The sequence below is a fragment of the Ornithodoros turicata genome, chromosome 9 (assembly GCF_037126465.1).
Source record: "Ornithodoros turicata isolate Travis chromosome 9, ASM3712646v1, whole genome shotgun sequence".
In the NCBI taxonomy this organism is placed as follows: domain Eukaryota; kingdom Metazoa; phylum Arthropoda; class Arachnida; order Ixodida; family Argasidae; genus Ornithodoros; species Ornithodoros turicata.
Window position 1 is genome coordinate 24,097,497 of NC_088209.1, and position 19,978 is coordinate 24,117,474.

Genomic DNA, 19,978 nt, shown 5'->3' on the forward strand with positions numbered 1-19,978 from the left:
CTCCTTTTGATTTTATGGCAGTAGTCGCTTATTGCGAAATGTCTATTATGTTTCCATACTAGCTTGGTTAGAGTGCTTGAAAATTTTTATGTGTGTAGTTCTTTAGGAAAGGAGACTATCTGAACGGTGGCAACACCGCTGTAGTGATACGTAGCATTTGTGCATGACAACATATTGTGGGTGTACTGTGTAGGACGCTGCAATCTTGCTTCGTTTTCATAGTTATTCGATTGATGGTTGTCCACACAGGCAAACATGAAAGTAAAGGAAATAGACCGGACGGCAAACATAGCATGGTCCCCAAGCGCACACCACCCAATTTACATAGCCGCTGGAACGGCTGCTCAACAGCTAGATTCTACATTCAGGTTGGTCCACTGACATTTTGTTGTCCTTAACACCGACTTCAGTCTGCACACCAGCAAGCACTCATTGTCGTTTCATCATTTCTAATGATTTGTATATGCTATTTTTATATCTAATTTGACACCTGCAGCACAACAGCATCATTGGAAATCTATTCCTTGAACCTCACCGAACCCGGGCTTGATATGAGCCTGGTTGGAACTTTACCATCTGAACACCGGTAACTATGCTTTTAATATACCAATGTTACGAATTTAATGACAGTCATCATTTTCTGACAATGTGAATGGCTGAAATTAATCGCAAGGGAATATCTCACAACACAGGTTCCATAAAATTGCGTGGGGGTGCCATGGAATGGATGAGGATGAGCTCTCGAGTGGCATACTGGTGGGAGGTGCCGACGGTGGTCACCTCTTGGTTTACAATCCTGCCAAGTTGACCAAGGGGAAGATGCGCTAATTTGTGAAAAGGAGAAGCATACAGGGCCAATTTATGCTCTGGATTTCAATGTCTTTCAGGTAGGCCAACGGTTGCCTCGAATGCATTATTACGAACGTTGTATCGATATCCTGTCCGGGGGAAAAAAGTATTCATTCCTCATCACGTTTTGCTTCCAGCCAAACTTGCTAGCATCCGGGTCCACCGATTCAGAGATATTCATCTGGGACCTGAACAGTCCGAGCGCGCCGATGACACCTGGCGCAAAGTCGCAAGTAAGATTTCCCGTGTGTCAAAGTAGTCATACCTACAGCACTATTTCCTGTGTGGGAGTATGTAATCTCTCAAGACCTCTGGTACATTTATTCAGTGGCGTACCGTGGGTTCCCAGCACCCCAGGCGAAACGAGTGTCACGCCCCCCAAACAAGACACATAACAGGAATGCTTCCGAATCACCCCCCCCCCCCCATCCAGTGGAAAGCGTTTCATAGACTTTGTGCCTTGGTTGCTCCACTTTGAGAACATGGGGAGGTGGGGATATGTTTATTGAAAAAAGAAATGGAGGAAAGTGAGAACATGGGCTGCCGTCTCAATGCACGCAGTCTACTTGCGAGGCACACAGGATGCAATTTTGCTCCGGCATGGTATATCGAACCTTGCTTCAATTGCCTCCGTCTTTGAAGCGCCCGGGAGATTGTTCCAACAGCGCCTAATGTTAAAAAAATCACATTTTTTTCTAGTTCAACTTTTCAACTTTTTTTCCTGTCTCTAACTTGTGCCCCAAAAAATCATGCGCCCCGAGGCGACCGCCCTTACGGCACCCCTCACGCTACGCCACTGCATTTATTATGTTTTTCATATTGTTAATGACTGCACTGTGTGTGGTACATGAGAACATCGGTAGTCCCACCAAGCTCTTGTGGTGTAGTTATTGTAGTTGTTCCCGTTGTCAATATAGTGACATAATGTACTATATTCAAACATACATTTCCAAGACATGTATTGGATTGACGATACCCTGTACTACCAACCTTTTGTCTTCTGCGTTGTGCAGCCTCACGAAGACATCAGCTGTTTGGCATGGAACAGGCAAGTTCAGCATATTCTGGCATCAACATTTCCTGCTCGATGTGTGGTATGGGACCTAAGAAAAAATGAACCCATCATCAAAGTCTCGGATACAACGTCACGGGTAGGTGAGAACTATAACTGAAGTGTTGTAATTAATTGTAATGAAGGAGTACGTTGGTTGAAACTGGCCACGGTAGATCACTCGAACTCAAAACGCTGTCCGTGTCAGTTCTTGTCTTATGTGCTTTCTGCCACGATCACTCCACAATGTTTATGTGGTAATTTGGAATTCCTGTTTCACGTTGCATTTCAGTTACACTGCAAGTCAGTTGCGTGGCACCCAGAAGTAGCGACCCAGCTGTGTGTAGCTTCTGAGGATGATCATGCTCCTGTAGTCCAGCTCTGGGATTTGAGATTTGCCACATCTCCACTGAAGAGCCTAGAACAACATCAGAGGTAAGGTGCCTCACTGAAATTCCAAATCATAACACGGTTCAAATGAACACGACATGCATGCACTACAAGCAGACTTTCAATAGTAATGTGTTAGTGTTTTGTTCATTCCTGTCCTTTTGGGCACTTGTAACCTGACCTGACAAACTCATTTAAACCGAAAACATAACAGTTTGAATAGGAGCGCACAAAGGCGCAGGCTTTGGGACATCTTGGTGTAACTGGTCATCCATGATTTTATATGCCACCACAGCAGCAACCTGCTCATTGATTCTAATGGATAAGTTAGTCATTGTATAAGATTGGCCTGTGTTGAAACTGTCTTGTGGCTCTCCTTAGCTAGAGCAGCTTGATTTTTGCAAATCGGAGCACGCTGTAAAGGACGTTCTTCTAGGGCAGTGACCTTGTAGGTACAATGAATGTGGAAGAAGTCTCAGTATTGTATCAAGGGAAACTTATGCTATCACTGTGTAAATATCCAGCCAACCCAACTTTTTCCTAAAAAGGTGACGCTCTCTTGTGGAAGATGTGCCTACAAATGCAAACAAATAGATGTTCAGTAAATTGCACTACCAAGTTGTCATCAGTTTCGATCTGCTTTTACTTCTGAATTATTTTTTGAATTTGATTGCCCGTAATACAAGTAAAGTGACGTTCTCCTTTCTTCAACCTCTCCTATCAAGCCTCCAACACAAGTGCAGAATGGCTGATTGTGCTTAAGTAAATCTACATGCATGAGTAAATCTTCAGTTGCAGTGCATCTAATGACATTAGAAGGTGTGCATGCTGGAGCCAGCTTCTTCGTAGATCCGGAAATGCGAGTTTGCACGTGGACTGATTGTAAGTCTTTGTTCTTTGTGCACACCAGAGGTGTCCTGGCAATTGCCTGGTGTCCTCAAGATCCTGACCTCCTCCTGTCTTGTGGAAAGGATAATAGGATTCTTTGTTGGAACCCAAACTCTAGTGTTTCAAATGGAGAAGTAAGAGACCCCCATCCTCCCCCTTTCTCTTGGATAATTTTGCTGCGATACAGATGCATTCCTAACACATTTACGTTACGTTTGTTTGCAGCTGGTCTGCGAGATCCCGACAGGTAACCAGTGGAACTTCGACGTAGCTTGGTGTCCGCGCAACCCAGCAGTGATTGCCAGCTCGTCATTTGATGGCCACGTTGGGGTGTACTCACTGCTGGGTGGACAGCAGCAGGTACAACCCAGTGCCAAGCTTGCAGAGTCCTTCCCTGGTGCTGACGCATTTCAGCAGCCACTACTCGTGCACCAGCAGCAACAGCAGCAGCAGGCTGTGGCTGCGCAGCGTTTTGTTTCTGTGTCGCTGCAGAAGCCACCAAAGTGGTTACGAAGGCCGGTGGGCGCCTCATTTGGGGTGAGCGTGTGCACCTTTGATTTTGTTTAGTAGAAGTCTCTTGCAGCGGTTGCATTTTGTTGTTATGTCATGAAGAACGAACTCTTGCACGCTGGTGTGTGCTGCAGACGCGTTTTAGTTTGTGAATGCGGTTTCCGCGACATTTCCCGAGGACATCACTTTCTAATCGGGTCCGATAGGTCTTCCACTTGATCCCGTCTTTCTTGTATGGCAGTGGAAAGGTGAGGTAGTCGGTGTCGAGCATACTATGAAAGCACAGCGTAAAAACGTCTTTGGGACACACGTGTACGATGACAAAAGAATGGTATTTTAATGACGGTTCCCTTCAGTGGGCAATCTTTTCCAGTTGCGAGTCAATGTTTCTGTTGTGTCTCTCCCTCTTGTCCTTGTTTTTTTTTTCTTTTTTTTTTTTTGTACTGTGCTTTATGAGTATTTCTTTCTCGTATTATTTTGCCTCGGTCAAACACGGGGCAGCAGCATATTTACAAGGCTGCAGTGAAGTCAAACCACCATGTTTGTGTGAAAATTTTGTCTGTGAAGTTTGTGAAGTCCTGTGACAATTTATTACTGAGCTATGTTGATCTTATGCATTAGTACTTTTCGTTGAATGATTTGGAATTGTAGGTGTATACGCTATGCTATAAGTAACATGGTTTTACCTACCCTTTTGGCCTAAGGCTGCAATTTTAACGTTGTTTTTGCTTTCTCATTTTCAGTTTGGAGGAAAATTGGTGTCTTTCTCGGAAGAGTGCCCTCCTCCGAGTCTGGTGGAAATCAGGGAAGGCAGATGGCACCACGTTTGGTAAATGTGAGCCAGGTCATTACAGAGCACAATCTTGTGGCACAGTCCTCGAAGCTGGAGTCCGCATTGAGCACTGGCAACCTCTCGGACTTCTGTCAGAACAAGATCGCGTCTTCTACTGACGTTAACGATCGTCTCACATGGAGCTTTCTCCAGGTAAGTGTTGCGCAATACCTCTGCTTCTGGTACGACAGTGTGACAAGAGATGGAGTGGTGTATGCCTCGCAGAATGTTCATTGGTGGGGGCCCTGTGGTTTTTGCGTTTTATGTTTTTTGAAAATCGGGGGAGGGGGGGGGGGATAAAAATCGGGTTTTATTTCAGGAACCGTTAAAATGGTAAATCTGGTGATATTGGGTGGAGAAGTAGACTTTCGGGTGAGATGTATGAAAAAAATGGGTTTTACCGTCAAAACAGGTTCATGCACAGTGTTCATAACAGTGATGTTTGAGAGTGCACAACGTGTTACTGCAAGATGCAATGCTGATGTAGCACTTTTGCGATAGGGTGTGCAACGTGACGATATTGCTTCTCAATGCTTGCAGGCAAACTTTGAGCCTTCTCCAAGAGCAAAGATGTTGTCTCTTCTTGGTTACGATCCTCAAGATATCAGTACTGAGTAAGATAATGTGAGCACATTTAATTTTTGATGGTGTATTAACACAGCGTGATTGTATTTTTTTTAATATTCAGAATTAATTAGCCCAGCCGGTTTATATCTGTATTCACGGGAATGTGAAATCTGAACGTTATGTCAAAGTATCGTGAAAAACGGCTTTTGCGAAATGTGCATTTTCTGTTGCGGCTCTCTGACTGTGGTTAGATGCGTGGTCTGAAAAGTTGAAGGTGAAGTATACGGGAAATGTTGAGCTGTTCCTTCAGAGGGCCACTTCAATTTTATCCCTATTGTAAAATAACATTAAAACAGATGTATAATGTAATATAATATAGAAGTGCACATAAATATAAGAGGCTCAGTACATAGTGAGAAGTAAGTAATAGCAGTACTTGCACTGCTGTAAGTAGTTCTGAAATGTTAGCCTTAGTAGTGAAGTAGTTCTGAAAGTAGTTCTATCTTGAAAGTAGCTCTGAGATGTTAGCATGTGTGAATAGAGCCAATGTCAGCAAAGTTGCGAAGCACGATAGCTTAGCATAACGACTTGAAACATTGTGGAAGTGAGCGTTAAACACTTTACTGATGAGGCAGTTAATTACATTGATGCCCTATTTTTTTCATTTTCTTTTCATTTTCAAGCACTGTAAATAGAGCCTGAAGTTTTTTGGGAATATTTTCTTCTAAATTCGGAGGGTAACAATCAGGTGAATAAACATGTGCTCCAAATTCATGAGAGTTCAGGTGGAATTACTTCCAGTATGCTAAACTGTGAAATCCATAAGTAAGAAATCTGGTGCAGTTACTCAAACTATCTGTACTGGCTTGGTGCAGACGGTGATGTAACTGCATTTGCTGCCAAACAAGTTAGTACGCATTCCTACAGATGTCTCAGTGCGGGAAATTTGCTGGGTAAATATAGTGTTTCACCCTGAAGAGTCAACCTTCAATTTGGGGGTGCAGATTCGGGAAAGAATTGGGTTAAACTCTAAAACTTCAGGCTCCAACTGTAAACTCAAAGCTTTTAAACAAATTTCTTAAACATCTTTTATTCCTGCCAGCTTTCTCCACTGATTCAGGATGAGAACGAACCAGGAGTTGAAGACACTTCGCAAGACCTTAACAACCTTTCACTCAACGCTACGGTGAGTAAACGAGAGCACATCATTGCACAGGGCGACTAGGGCCGTATTCTTATCAGTGTGCTACAATATATTGGAGAGTACTGCGTCTACATGGGGATGGGTGGGCTTTATCACTGGTCCTTTCGTTTCTCCTTCTTCCACACATGGAGCAACAACAGGCAATGTGGACAGTAGCATATGACAGTTCTTCAATGTGAATGCAGCTCTTATGAATCTTTTTTTTTCTTGTTTTGATGCCATATACAAATTGATGTAGTGCTTGCTTGGGTATATGCATTAGTAAAAGTTTTCCATCTGGAGAATTTCTTGTCACCTCTAATTGTAGTGGGTCAGTGCATACTCACAACAGAAAATTGCACCAATTTGTATATTGCATACTGTGCAACTTCACTCTTTGATAAAGATTTGATATTTTAAGTTTTTCTAATAAATATGCCACTCTTTGATTGCACACTCTCATTTAAAATACTACTATTAAATTGACTAAAATTGACTAATGCATGTGAGCTTCAGGTGTGTCAGGCAAATTCTTCATTTTCTGTGAAACATTTTACATTACGGAAGTTTCAATGGTGCCATGGCTGAAAGGGTGTCTCAGCACCCCAGTCCTATTGCATGTAGCCACTCACTTGTACCTCCAATCACATGAGGTTTCCACTGTGCACTCTCTCCAATCACTTACATTTTCCTGTCTCAGAGTGATCAAGACTCTGCCAGATCTAGTCCATCTTCTTTAGACAACTCTGTAAGTTTGCCTTGCACAGTCTTTTCCTTGTTCAGCACTCCTTGCACAGTACACTATCCTCACTTTTAGTCTTTCTCACATACTTTATGCAATCAAATTGCACATCAATAACAAATGCAGTACGTTACTTACGAGTGGGTGGGTGGGAGGTGCACAATGTGCCGCAGTGCACCACAACAATTCGAAGCTGTAGTTCCCAACATTTCCAAGCTTCCTCAACTTGTGGACAATTTGATGAATACAGTTTGAAAATTTAGGCAAGCAACCTTGGTAGGGTGTACGAAGGGGCAGTGCAAAGGAGAGGAGGATGTGGGCGTAGCTAATAATATAATATAATTTTGCCGTAAATCATGAGAATGCAATAAAGAAAGAAAATAGCTATATCCTTCTGATATTTGGAGCAGTTCCTGCGACAGAACTTCAGACACTTTTTGTACTGACAGGAGTTGTTTGTGAAGGACATCAGCTATATGAAGGAAAATTCCTGGTCAACTTAAAGAGATAGTGACTTGACTGATGCTTTTAAAGCATGACTGGTGAATTGTACCATTTGAAGTGTCATGTCACTTTTAGTCAGTTCAAAACTGATGAACAATGTGAGACCATATTGGGAACTACTGGTTCGTAGAAACTCCTCTCTCGTATTATTTATTTATTTGTGCGTTTATTGATTTATTTATGTATTAATTAATTATCGAGTGAAACAGCTTTGGTGCATGTCCGAGCAGCTGCGGTCATCTAAATTTTGGCAAGTCAGGCTTAGAATTTAAAGTGCTAAATTTGGCCTGGAGTCCATATCCCATGTCTGCATACTACAGAATGTTGTAATCTGCACCTGCAAAATCTGTTGGTGCCTAGGCAGTACACGATTTTCAAATGGCATTGTAGCTGGGCATACTAAAGCACGGTTCTTCGTCAGCAGACAGAAGATGCCCTCGACAGAGACGAGGCAGCCTTTGAAACAATAGCAGAACAAAACAGAATGGAGGAATATGTGCCCTTCAGGATATGTACTGACAACAGTGAGTATGAACTTTGCTCCTCGAGTCGTGCTAGTTTGTTTATCTCAACAGTCTTTAACTATACAACAGTGCGTTTGGCTGAGCGACTTCTTATTATCGTAACACTTTTGCAATAGGCAGCACAGATGGCCTGCTGAACAGAGCTCTCCTGACAGGAAATGTAGAGGCGGCAGTCAGTTTGTGCATAAAAGATAAGCGTTGGACGGATGCTCTAATTTTAGCACAGGCTGGGGGCCAGGCTTTGCTACAGCGCACGCAGAAACAGTATTTTGAACAGGCTGCCTCAGACTCTGCAAAGGTAAGTGGTGTTTTTTTGTAATATATATGCAGCATTCCATGATTAAAAGTGGTAGAACCTTTCTGTGCAGTCTGTTAAAAACAACTACAACAATCCCTGTACGATAAACACAGACGACACAACATAGAGCACTCACTTTCAGCAATTTAATAAACTGCCAAGTACATCTTTATCACTGCAGCAGGAACTCACTTTCCCTCTCCGATAGCATATACTAATTCTCTGTGTGTGTGGTTGGGGGGGGGGGGGGGGATATAGCTTGTCGCCGTTGGCCGCACTCTGTACTAACACATCTGCCACCACCTTTACCAATCAACAGGGCTTCCCAAATCTCTCTCTCCTTTTGCTTTTTGTAACACCCCCCCCCCCCCCCCCCCCCCCCCCCCCCCCCCCCCCTTTACTGTTATTCTCCTTTACATTCCATCAGACCCACAATCTCTGGAATGCAAGAAGAGATCCCTTACTGTTTTTGTTGTTGCAGTGCTCTCTTAGACATCTGTTTAGTCATCTGTTGTTGCGTCGTCTGCGTTTGTTGTTTTAGCGCTTTTATCATCAAGGAATTGTACCAACAGGCCCAAATGGATGTTTTAGTGAACTACGACAAGGAATGAACAGAACTCCAACACACAGCACTTTTAATGATGCATTACAACCAACAAACCGGGATTTTTACGCTTATGCAGTATTTGTGGCATGTAGTTTCAATGTCTTTAGCTGATGCACACGATTCATCATTTTTTTCCAGCTTATATCTGCCGTGGTGAACTCTAACTGGGCTGATGTTGTCAAAAAATGTGACATTAGCTGTTGGAAAGAAGCACTAGCAGCTGTACTGACGTATGCTAAGCCTGAGGAATTTCCTGTGCTTTGTGGTATGTTAAACTCTCTCTCCTATATGCCCGATGAGCCTATATGACCGATGAGTTGATGAACTGATGAGCCTATGATGAGACCGATGAGCCTATATGACCGACATACTAAAATTTTGAAAGTTTGCGTCGTTCGTATCGAACGATATCGTAACGAACGTTCCCACGCAATTTGCGCACCCGCAACTTTTCCGGTTTTTCTTAGAGAAAAAGTGCGCAAATTATGCCAGTGAATATGTTATATTGTTTGTACACATTGTTCCTTGCCCAAGTGCCTTTTTCAAGTTGTACAGGTGTGAATTGTCTTATGTTTCAGAAATCCTCAGTTCACGACTTGAAAGTGAGGAGAATACTGCTCTTGTTCCCTATGCAATGCTCTGTTACGTATGCGCTGGAAATCTGGAAAAACTTGCAAAATGTTGGGTTCGAGTCCAGAAGAATGTAGACAGCCCATCTAATTTACAAGTGAGTCTTTTATGTTCGTCTGTCAACACAGTGGTTTGTGGGAAGGGGTATTTCTGGTGGCTGTGATGATATTTCATTTGTGACTTAGCAGCGAGTTGAGATGCCTCCTTGAGGTGTTCTCCTCACTGGCTAACATGATCACCTAATCTTCTCACTGAGCCTGATACCAAGAACTAGCATTCATAAAAAGCAGTCAACTCTGAGCTCCACAAGGGGGTGTATTCACATTTCTGTTAATATTATCCAATATTTAGCATTGTTTACGTTCATTTCTGTTTCGGTGTTCCATCAGAATTAAAATTACATTTTGCGCACTACTATTAAGTTTCTGTAGAGAGACAGTGAAGTTTGTGTTCTGCTAGTCTACATGTTTGTTATGTGCAGCCTGTAATTTGTTGCATGAAACTGTGTCTTTTTTGTGCCCTTGCTGTGGAGTACGAGATAACTTCTGATCTTTTTGATTCATTTTTGCGCAACAACAAGTTCAGTTTTTTAGCTTGTACATTGACAAACTGAAATCATTGCAGATTAACAGGTGAATGATACACACCGTTTTTGCAGGAACTTGTGGAACAGGTGATGATACTCAGAGCCGCAGTTTCACAGCTTGGAGGGCAGCCGTGCAGCATCCAGACTGGGACATTATCCGCGCTTTTGGGCCAGTATGCCTCTGTACTAGCAGCTCAAGGTAGCTTAAACAGTGCCCTTATATACCTGGCTGACCCTTCAGAGGTAAGTGTTCCTTGTGTTCGACTTCGACGGTAGCTTCACGTCACTGAGCTGTGCTGGCATTTTAGGCCACCTGTGTGGATACCCTCTCTTCTGCTAAAACTCTCTTTCCATACGCCGTAAATCTTTTGGTGTGCAAATTTGATTCCGGGGTATTACCTGAGCTGAACCATGGTCAGATTGTGGAGGTTAAGCCAAAGTTTACTGGACATTACTTGAATGTAGAAGTTTTGCAAGCTGTATGCTGCATTCAACCTGATCACGACTTCATGTTGCCCCACCTTCTATTGCAGCCTAACCTTGCCATCCTACAAGACCGTATCTTCCAGTGCCTAGGAATGAAGTCACCCCACTTTCCTTTCCGCCGTGTGGAAATTAAAGGGGAGCCAGTCCGTGTAGTGCCACCTGCCATGGGAAAGGTTCCATCAGTAACTCCTCAGGGATGGCAGAGTAACGTCTATGGTCAGACCAAAGTGTCCACGGATGTTATTTCCAAAGGCCGTGTTGTTTACCAAGGTGTTCCGCAAGTTGTTCCTGTGTCCCAGGTATGTATGTCGTACCATTCAAAGTTTTATTTACCTCAACATGGTGGCTCAACAAGTTTTTTACAAGTATCAGTTGCTGATGTGATGAGTGTTTTAGTGACAATAGCTCACTTTAATGAAGCAGAGTTCAGTGTTAAATTCAAGTTAAGGGACTGTTGATCTCGGTTCAAATGTTAATCGGCATTGGTGAAACTGGGCCTTACTGATGCATTTGTATGTATGAGCCATCACTGCCACTGTCATGCTGTTATCGAGAAATAAACCACTGCTGGTCCTGAGTTTGTTACATGAAAGAAGGTACGCTACCTATGCTAGGCTTATTGATGCATTTGAGTACATGAGCCATGACTGCCACTGCCACTGCCATGTTGTCGAGTGTTAAACCCCTGCTGGTTTTGAGTTTATGTCCTTGTGTGGTCCTCCTTGTCATCCTCTTGTGTAGTCACATCAAGGCAGGGCTTGACAGAACCCCAATATTTTGTGAGATGAGATTGAGGAACCCTTAGACATTTCATGCTACAAAAGTGGGCCTTATTTTGCAGGTGAATCAGTACAACCATCAAAATGCAAACTACGGGTATCCACCACAGCAACAACAACAACAACAACAACAACAACAACAACAACAACGTCCTGAAAAGATGTTCCAACCTCCAGTTCCTACAGTACCCTTGCCACCTGCTGAACCTGTGGTACCAGTGCCTCATTCAAAGGGTTAGTCACTCATAATTAGGGCTACATAGATATCTGCACAATATCAACTTAAACCTGATCTAGCCGTTTGCGCAACCAATTATTATGTTCCAGTGGCATAGAAAGCCATTGCAAACCATTGCTGCGTTAGGTGTGATATTGGCTGGTGTCACGTTAGGGACCACGAAAAGATTCACGAATATGAAGTCTGAGTGCAAAATGGGTCTCAGGGAGGCCTGTTCTCTGAAATATATCTGATTTTTGCCATATCGCATTCAGCTCTGACGCAGATCACGCACAAATAAAGTGCCGAGTGGCTTCCTGACATCCCCCCTCCTCCCTACAAGCAACCTGACGTCACATGCATCGTCACGTCACATCAAGTTTCTCTGTCACGCTGGCAGCAGTCGGGTCGCGGCAGATGCCTTTTTTGAATGTGTTCTCCGTTATTCTAACCAGTGCTTGGTTCATACTCCGCATGGTGAATGTATTAGTGGCCAGGAATGCATTACGTATGCCTATAGACATTTTCGAGGATCTCTATGTGGTCCCTTTAAGGCTGCTCCCCTAAGGTGCCTGGCCTGAGTGTTGCCATAAAACGGAATAAATTGCGGAGCCGAAATAACCGTTATGCTTTGTATTGTTCAGGTATCCGATCCAGGTACCCCAGCGTCCATGACCCATGCGTGTACAATGACACATCCTACAATCAGCCTCCGTATTACCAGCAGACCCCATACTCTCAGTCGTCGTCTTACGTCACCTCACAGCCGTACTCTCAGCCTCAGGGCTTTTACAGCCCTGATCAAGGGTACGTCTACTCTCACGTCGTATGTTTTCTGCACGATGGTCATATTTTTCGTCCTACCCTCAGTTACGGCGACCAGAACGCTACCTACACGTTCTCCAATTCATCAGCAACCCAGTTTACGAATGTGTATGGGACGGCAGGAGGTGAGTAATTGGCACAATTCATCCATACATTTCCGAGTGTACGTTAGCTAGATATTCCCGTGCTTCGACGAAACAACACAGATGCAGCAGATGAACTTAATACATTCCAGCACCGTCCAACCCCACACCACCGCCACCGACGTCTCACGTGCCACCTCCTGGAATGACATCTGTGCTCTCTGGGAATAACCCTCCATCTGGATGGAATGACCCGCCACCCTTAAAGCCGTCTAGCAAGGTTAGTTCGTTCGATCTGGTCAATACCTAGTGCGTAAGAAGAGGGGGGGGGGGGCAGTGCTGCACCCGACGTTAGTGTCATATCTGCCCACAAACGTTTCAGAGGAGGTGACGGCTAGCCATCCGGCTCTCTGTTGTCATCTAAAAGATTCAGATTAATTTTTTAGTGTGAAAATGTGTGGGTTCCTGCTAGTTTTTGTGGGTTTCCTGAAATCGTGCTAATCAGAAACATTAGAAACGTGTATCAAAATTAACACCCATGTTAAGATTGTTACCGTCTTCTTTCTTACTGCTGTCAAAGAAGGTTTCCCAGCATTACTGTGGCTTCATGCTAATTGTGGCTTGAGCTGCCATGTTTTCAGTCACCTATGTATCACTTTGTGTAAGTCACCTCGCTTGTCACACCCCCATGTTTTGTCTTGTTGTTTCCAGGTGCCCTCGGTGCCCACTTTTGACATGGCATCGGCAATGACAACACCTCTTATTGGAGCAAGCGCGCCAACAGTTCCCGAGCCCCCGCAGGCTGGCTTGCAGGGCGGCTACATGCCTCCTCCTGCTCAGCTCTATGCTCCTGTGCAGCCTGTGGCACCTACTGTGGCACCTACTGTGGCACAGGTAAGGCAAGAATGACATGGCGTCATGAAAAATTGTTGGTGTAGTGCGTAATTGATGCATGTTGCACGGAAATGCAAGGCCACTGTGTTGTTACTGAAGTGTGAAGTCAAAGCTTGCACATATTTGAATAATCCTAGAATGAGCTGAACTGCGACCTACTACACTAGAGACCTGAACATGCGCAGAGCTCCCAGCACAGTGGTAGTAGGTCTGGCGGTCGCCGCTTCGCTTTGGGATTTGGCGCTAGCTAGCACTATTCATTATCGTGTGATTTGCGAAAGCCATGGTAGTGTATTTTGGGCTGTGTTGAAGATGAAAAAGAGGTATGGGAGAGGGTGGCGTGTGCAAAGCAACAGGCTGTGTAGCAGACGAATGACGGTGACGATGATGATAATAATGTACATACATGTCATTCTCAGTTCATCTTCCCAATAATGCCAAGTGGCACCTCTAGTGGCCACTAGCGTAACTAATCCATGACACTGCTCTCCTATAGGCGATTGCCGTATGTCCAGGTCTCTATAGTATGGTAGTAGGTCGTGGCTGAACTGACTACATACTGTATATTTGCAGTCAGAAAGGTTCCATGTTTTTTCAGCATCTGGTTTTGTAGAATAGATGCACGGAAATTCACATGTGACTTCTATGTATGTGTGCAAACCAAAGGAACCACCAAAGGCAGTGCAGTAGAAAGGATTCAGCCAGCAGTCTTGGTTTTTGCTGCATTGATACTTGAGTTCTGATGAAAATAATTTCATGTTCTGCAAAGAAAAGTGGAATTTAATAATGTGATCCAACTCCAAGAACTGAATTTTATGCTCTTCTGTGCATTATGTTCTGTTCTTATTTGTGTCCTTGTTTTCTTTTGTTACGGTGGAGGGTCACTGTCCTTCTCAGCTTTCCATACTCAATCCACTGGAAGCTGTAAGTAATAGTTGTGGATGAGAAACTGTCTGAAATATTGTACTCATAGCATGGGATGTAACACTAACATCTCAAGTGCAGAGTCCTCATGTTTACCGTTCCTTGCATGCCATGCAGAACTAACCATGCATAGACGACCGTAAAAACCTGCAGGCTTCCTGCTGTGCTACTCACATAAATTATATCTAGCTGGGAGAGTGAGGAATTCCTTTCCTTTCTCCCCTTCTGTTGTTTGTATTTGTATTACTTATTTGTAGTATTTGTACAAATTTGTATTACTTATTTAAAGAGGTTGTGGCACTTTGGTATGTGTGGTTCATTACACCGTATGTGCATTGCACTGCACAGAGGAATACTGAGGGTGTAACTCAGTTATCCGTATCTGTTATCTGTAACTCAGGTAGTCAGAAAACTTGTTATCCCATCTGCATGATTGGGAACAAACTTGTTAGCACTGGTTTTTAATTTGGTTACCTCGAATTCGTTATCCGTATCCAGATGTGAAACACTGGAAACAGTGCTCTAGAACCAGTGTCATTCTGATTCCTGTGTCCGGAAACATGCCAGTGGTTTCCACCCTTGGTCAGAGGTCAGTAACTGGAGACTGGCGTGGGCAGACAGTAGGGACGCTCCAGAGAAGTGCAAGAGGTGTCAGATTTCTGATGGGCACAAAACGTCGACCAACGAGTACCTGCTATCGAAACCATGTGGAAGTATTTCTAGCCTTCAAAACTGAGCTAAAGAAGCATGGGGTGTGGCTGTTGGAAAGTGCACAGTCTGCAGCGTTCTGCAGGAACAATAGATGTGCTTGAACGAGAAACTTAACATGACGAGAACGCGAAGGGATGTTCATGTTAAGTGTAAATCAACATGCTCTCCATCTTCTCGCACTTGAACAAGAAACTTCACAGATTTCCACATTTGATTCTCCATCCGGAACATTGTGATCTGGACAATGCAGGGTGGGAACTGAGGCATACGGGTAAGCGAGGCTTGACTGTAGATGATGAGATACAGACCCTCGAACATGTGCCAGTGTCATGGTACGACATTGCAGCAGCGATACCTGTGGCTATTCCTATTGGTGGAGGATGAAACCACGTGACGTCTGTTGTGCTGCCTTACTGGCCGAGATACCCATAGTGATGTCAGAGCCGGATTGGTTTCAGTGTTCAGGATGACAATTTTCTTTCCTTTTTTTTAATCAGTTTCCTGTCAACTTAAAATGGCCAAGTCAGGCAATGACCAATGGCAATGGTCAGGTTCACACTGAGGCAAATAATCATTATTTACATTTTTCTGGTGTAACCTGAGGTGAAGTGTCACAGCACATGCCATTAAACAAATCATTGCAGGACATTCCTCTCGAGTCCTGTACCAAATGAGGCCTTACCGTTGTTCAGAGGAAGCGTGCTTGGTCTTTACAAAAGATAACAGAGTAGCTGATTGCTTTACTTTGCCAAAATATGGTTTGCTTTCTAATGCTGTTGTAGCAGAACTGACATGCATTGTAGTGCACAACATTTCATGCTCTTACAGTAATGTTAGTAATGAGAGCATTGTCTGTACGTTAGAGCTGGGCGAGTATGCAAAATTTTGACTACGAATCGAATAGTTTATTTTATTCGAACGGTATTCACAATGAATTTTGCCTATCTGATATTTTCGAATAGTCTTCGAATAGTTCTGGAATATACCACACATTGGCACGCTTCGGCCCGATCGCCATCATCATGATGGTGGGTGCGTGCGTTTGATAGGAAGTCTTGGAGCCTTGCACTGCCGTAGTGCGGTTCATATAGAGGATGAGGGGAGGCTTGACATGCCACTGGCAAAAAGGACAAGGGCCATATCGTACAGTAGTATTTTCCTGTGCGAGCCACATCGGCATTGAGTTGAGCGTCTCTTCTCTGTATTGGAAAATATGTTAATTTATGGAGAACTTCACTCAGCCGACAGCATGTACAGTAGTAGTCCTGCATGACAAGTTGTAGCGCTCGTGATGTGTTCCTATCTAAGTCCACAAGCACAGTTCTGCTACATATATGTGACTGTGTATCTATACTACATATTATTGTAGTCCTTATGTACAATGTGCACTACAGCTCCCAATAACCATATTCACAGCTTCTACAACCGTATTCAGCAATAGAGGCAAATATTCTTACCAGCATAGTTTGTAATCTGATGTAGCTTCGAAACTAGAGAATATGCATTGCTGCAGAATGTGTTGGATTTTCAGACTCCCACTGCCAACATAATTAATCCCGGAGAATTTTGCTATTCGCCCAGCTCTACTGTGTGTTTATAGCAACTAATCATTGCACTGCAGAAAATGAAGCTCTACTCAGAGCAGTTCGCATTGAACCCTCTGCTTTTGCAGAGACATAGCCGTTGCTTATTTCTTCAAACTCCTTCCTATCTGAACTGCTTCAATTATGGACTTTGGTGTCATAGAGGTGCATTTCACTGCATTTCATCAATTCAAGGCAGGCTTGCATGTCAGGTTGCACGCTACTCGCTCGCTGTGCATTGTTCCTCAGTCTTCGTGACACTATTAATTGATCTGTTACATTTCACATTTCAGCCTGCAGCCCCTCCAGCACCTGCCCCTGAGCCTGTGAAAGAAAAGGGCCCTATACCTCAGGAGCACCAAATACTCCAAGAAGTGTTTGAGAACCTTAGGCAGTGCTGTGTGCAAGCAGCAACAAACCAGGTAATTCGCCTTTTCGTGCCACAATAATTTTTATGTTGGTTGCCTAGTAGGCTAGTGCATACTCTTTGTTCAGCTGTTGGATATCTTTCGGCTTTCTAACAGAACTGTTGTGTTGACATTTCCAGCAGTCTCGAAGAAAGCTCGATGACGTTGCACGAAAGCTGGAACACCTGTACGATAGATTGCGCGACAGTATGGTAAGCAGATTGCCTCTTTCATTATTGCAAAAGCACGTGTGTCCCAAACATTTTGTAACGCAGCGGTTACACAGAAGACAAAAGTTGGCATTACACAAGCTCATCTGGCCTCCATGAAATTGCTTTGAATGCTTTGGAAATTTCTGTAAAAGACTTCAACTAATTCTTACTTTTGCAGGACCATGGAATTAGGCCGACCGAAGGTTGAATTAAAACGAATGGTGGAAAAAGAGGAACACCATGTCAATCTTAATTTTCAAATGTATTTTACAATTGCCCGTCGCTGTTTGCTCTTAAAATGTGCTCCAGAGATTGCCAGTTATGCGAGAACTGACGCTCTTATGTTAATATGAGACAAAGCAGAGAGGATGAGAGGATGCGAACCACTGGATCTTCCTTCTGTCTATTATACAAACAAGCTTGTCTCTGATGTAAAATGCTTCACTTCAGGTGTCTCAGCCAACTGTTCACGGCTTGCACCAACTCGTACAAGCAATCCAGCAGAGGGACTATGCCACAGCAATGGGAGTGCACAGTCATCTGGCATCAACATCGAACTTTGCGGAAACCAGTAGCTTCATGCCCGGCCTCAAGACCCTGCTGCTCATAGCACAGCACTTATCTGTACATGTGCACTAGGAATGTGCTGTCTTATACACTGTGTACAAAGTTCAAGATGCAAGGTAGATTTCTTTCACCTGCTAGTTGATGATGTTGAAGCAGCCTGCATGGCTCTAAAATATAGTGCTTACTCTTTTTGCATTTTTCTTGGTTCACTGTTGATCATCGCACAAGAAAGAAAGAAAGAAAGAAAGAAATTGAATCTTTTAGTGCTTTGCTTTGCACAGGGCTGGTAAGATTAAGGTTTTTGTTTCAAATCATTGCAGGTTCAATAAATGACCAACTGTTTTTAAGGTGATGTCTTGGGACTTTGTGCTGCATGTGTGCTGCATGTGTGCTTTGTGCGCTGTACTTTTATATGTGCACCCGCCAGAGCAGTGAAGTGGTGCCGAATTCAGATTTATTTTGGGCTTAAACCTTATAACACCAGTTTTTTACCCATGATTTCCATCATCGTAAGCTGCAAATCGGCTTTCACCCGATGTTGCCTGATTTTTACCCTAATTTGAAGCTGCTGAAATAAAACATATTCTTCGAAATCTTTCCTTTGCCAGCACTTATGATGCAGTCATTGCAGAGCATCAGCAGCTGAGTCTGCAGTGGTTTAACAATCGTTAGCCGAAAGAGAACAAACGTTGGAAAATCTTGTGTACATAACTCCAAGTCAAAATTGCACATTCTCCTTTCATTTGGGATATATCGATGTTACTTCTCTTTGCATACCTTGAATCACATTGGAAATTGACTTTACATGTCGAGTGTTAATGCTTTCATGAGCACATAATGACAAATTGCATCCAGAAGCTCTTTATCTTAGTGAATCATATTTTGGCAAAGCAATGCATCAGGTGAAAAGTATTATGGGGATTGTTTTCAGAATGACATCAGCATGTATGGATGGGTTATGTCGAATGAAAGGTCAGAAAGAAATCAGTCTAGATTTCTAGAGAAACCAAAGAGAAATGTACTTTAAGAAGAAAACAAGACTTTTGAGATGAAAGATAAATAAAATAAATTCAGCACAAAAACACTAAAAATTTGGATGGTTACTGTAACATCAGCATTGCGTGGTCCTTTGCATCCCTGCACTGGTGTTTCTGGAGGTTTCAATAGACGATTTTACAAACATGCGCGCACCACCCAGCGCATCGCGCAAAGCAGCATGGGAACTTTGAGGGACACTGCTCTGTCGTGTGCTTTGGTTATGGTTTATCACAGTGGGGGGACACTGCTGCTGCACACACCGGAAATGTTGTTGTTGTTGTTGTTCTTCCGCCTCTGGCCGTCTTGTAATGCTGTAAGACGCTATAGGTTCCCAGAAGCCCTTGCGTGCCACAGGTGGTGCTTGCTTTTGTAAAAAGGTCTACTCAAAAGGATATTCGTAATATTCTTTGTCAACAGTTAAGGGAGTTGCTGTCTTCAGTAAGCAAGTGTGTTTGTGGCCCATCATTCTGTTTTTCTCTTTTACAAGTGTGGCCCCCTAGTGCTATCAGCTCACTCGTCATCAAGTAAAAAAATGGCCCATACCACATCTTTGGTGTGGTTGACGCATGCCCCAGTGAGTACTGTCAACACCACCTAGATATACAGGGTGTCTTTTTTTAGGCGATACAGATTTTTAATTAAAAAAAACTATCAGGGTTATAGACATGCTGTTTTCACTTCTATCATCTCTGGGCCAGCGGACGTTCTTGGCCATATGTTACTCAACCGTCAAATCACTAATTACCAGCATTCATATACCCTTGAAAAAATAGTCTGAAGTTTTGTCCGCAAAATGCTGGAAAACTGCCTCTTGCACCTCACTATCGTTTTGAAATCTCCATCCTGAGATCTCTCTTCAAGTTTGAGAACAGGAAGTAGTCACTCGGTGCCAAGCCTGCACTGTAGGGTGGGTGGTGGATTTCTTCGAGGCCGCGCTCCTTCAGTGCAGCCTTGGCAACAGAAGCTGTGTGGACAGGGGCATTGTCCTGGAGCAACCGGACACCTCGACTCAGCCTGCCGCGCCTCTTTTCCTTGATGGCGTCTCGCAGTCGGTGCAGGAGTGAAGCATAGTAAGTCGCATTCACTGTGGT

General features: G+C 43.6%; 1 pseudogene; it reads left to right on the forward strand.

Moving 5' to 3' along the window:
* The first annotated feature begins 43 nt into the window (after positions 1 to 43).
* On the forward strand, positions 44 to 18,201 carry LOC135368431 (protein transport protein Sec31A-like; annotated as a pseudogene).
* Positions 18,202 to 19,978: the final 1,777 nt, after the last annotated feature.